The 2653-nt window shown below is 46.9% G+C and overlaps 1 protein-coding gene across 1 annotated transcript in view; it reads left to right on the plus strand.

Annotated features, from left to right (window-relative positions):
* ZC3H3 (zinc finger CCCH-type containing 3) overlaps positions 1-2653 on the plus strand; it is a 132149-nt gene that overhangs the window by 86949 nt on the left and 42547 nt on the right.

Consider the following 2653-nt stretch of genomic DNA (forward strand, 5'->3'; position numbering starts at 1 on the left):
TCCCAGCCCGTGGGTTGCGACCCATCCTCTGGCCTTGTAGGATTCCAGATGTGAAGGTGGTGGACATCCATGGTGCCAAGAGCTGTTCTTGCTTTACAGTAGCTCTGAAGGGGAAATAATGTTGGAGAAATTTAAGGTTTAGGAAAACTGAGGTTTTTCTTGCATCAGACTTAGTTCAAGCTTGTGGAGATGTGCCGTTAAACTTGGTTTAACGAGCAAAGTCTTGGGTAACTGCAAACAGCACCAGGAGGTTGAATGTGCTTGAGATGCTCATCAAATTATGTTCAATATTGACCTAAAAATTTGGGAAGATCATTCTCCTGATAACCATGGAATGATGCCTCCAATGTGATGAATTCCTGGCTTTAGATTGTGGCTTTGATTAAATTTGTGTTTCAGTTCCCGCTGTGTTTGATGCCTCAAGTGTGGCTCTTAAAAAAGAGCAGATTTTAACTGTGGGGTTTTTTTTTTTTATTTCTTCTTGGTCTCAAATACTTTTGCTCCCTAAATGCTTTAATGAGAATTTTTGGGGATAGTTAAACTGGGAATGGCAAAACTGATGGCCTTGTGCTGATGTTTTCCTTGGCTGGAAGGATGAAGGGAGCAGAGATGAGGATTTTTATGGATGATGCTGGAAATGAGGCAATGAGGAGTGGTTTGGATTGGAAGGGACCTTCAAGGTCATCCAGTTCCATCCCCCTGGGACACCTTCCACTAGACCAGGTTGCTTCCAGCCCCGTCCGGCTTGGCCTTGAATGCCAAAATATGATGGGAAAGCACATGAAGAGAAGAGATGCAGCCTTTGAAACCATCTGCACCACAATTCCAGTGGGAATTATGGGGCATCCTGGGTGGTTTTAAACCCACAAAGAGCAGGGTTAGGGAGGGAAGGAGGTTTGTTCTGGGATGGGAAGTGGAGCTGCCTGTTGATGATGGCAGAGATGAGGATGAGGCGGTGGCCAAGGGACGTGGAGCCGATGGAGCGTCGCTTCCAGGTAATTTCCCTTCTGAGAGCGTTAACAGGAGGCTCAGCAGCAGTTCAGGAATGGTTTGTTGGTGTTTTCACAACTCAGCTCTTCTCAGGACAGATTTTTGGTGCCTGACTCTCCTGCAGCCTCCTCCTTGCTGCCAACTCCTCAAATAGGGACGAGCACACTCAGGAGCACGTGTCCGAATGGATTCTTTTGGAATCTGGAGTCCTGCCTGGTAAGTCCTTGGCTTTGGTGCTGCCTCTGAGGAGGAGGGGCAAGGATCAGCCTTTGGAGACTCAGAAGAGGCGGCCATAAAGCAGCTCAGGGGTTTGTAGACCAAAAAATCCCAGTGCCACCGATGTAGGATTTTTTCCACGACCTTGCTACTGGTGATTTTCCAAAGTGTCTGGATTGGGATAATCGGCTGCACAAAAGCAGCTCAAGGGTGGTTCTGCCCTAAGCACCATCTGTGGGCATTGAAGATATCACCAAAGGCAGAAAATACCCTGCAGGAGTGGAAGAAAAGGGGTGAAACCCTAAGATGTGGACAGGGGTGATGTTAGATGGAGCAGGGGATGGATTTCAGGACAGAGTTGGACCACTAGGAAGAGTCCTGGGGAGAAGCGATGGCTGGAAGGACTGGAAAAGTGGAAGATCTAGAGCTGCCAAGCAAAGGAAGGATGTCTCTCTATGGCCAGGTGGATCAGCCAAAAACCAAGGGGCTTAAACTGCTGGCAGAGCTCTCCAAGGACAAGGATGATGAAGTGCTGGAGACATTTGGCTCTAAAATCTCCATTACTGGGTTTTTTTAAAGAACAGGTTTCATAAACTTCTTTTTGGGGAAGACATGGGTCAAATGCTTTGCTGCCTTCCAGCAAGAAGGCGAATTTTTTAATTTGTCCAAGTGCAAGGAGGTCTCTAAATTTGTCTGGAAATAGCAAATTCTCCTGTGGGCAGCATAGCAAGGACTGATGCATTCAGCCTATCCATGAATATCCATCACTGTGTTGGGACCAAGAGGAGAAACACCAGCTTAGAGGCAAATTTCTGGAAGAGGGATTGAGCCAAAGGTATGATGGGAGGATTTCTGCCAATTCAGGCACTGGAATTGCTCATGGGGTTTCCTGAGGGGCTTGGGGTGATAGGGCATGGAGGAGATGCGATCGCCCCATTTTTCTTTCCCCACTGAAACCACGTCTTTTAGTGAGGTCTCATTCAGAGAATTGGGTTTAATTAGTCCCACCTGGGGAGAGAAGATCCCTTCCAGGGTTATTCCCTGTAAAATACAGCCCCATCTAATAATTATTTTGAAGATATTCCTTGATGGCTTTGTAACCACAAAACCCGAGGAACTGCTGTGGATCGGTATTTTCATGTCATCTTTCATCTCTCCCCATAATTCATCCTCCTTCCCAAGGATGGATTCCACAGATTCCTCTTGCGTTAGGATAACTGGGCCTGGCAGGGCGGAAGATTTGTGTGTTCTCATCGGCTGCGAACGTTTGCTCAACGCTCTGTGTTTTCAACACTTGACAAAGTTTATTTAAAAGATGGAAAAAAACGGCTTTTCCTTTCCCTCCCAGTGCCAGGTGCCGCGTGTTTGGAATAGTGGAGAGACGGGAAATGCTCCTGACAGTTTAATAGCTTGGAGTTTACTTCCAGTGGGTTATAATTCTGCTCTT

The sequence above is a fragment of the Corvus brachyrhynchos genome, unplaced genomic scaffold, assembly GCF_000691975.1.
Source record: "Corvus brachyrhynchos isolate BGI_N302 unplaced genomic scaffold, ASM69197v1 scaffold89, whole genome shotgun sequence".
NCBI classification, from domain to species: domain Eukaryota; kingdom Metazoa; phylum Chordata; class Aves; order Passeriformes; family Corvidae; genus Corvus; species Corvus brachyrhynchos.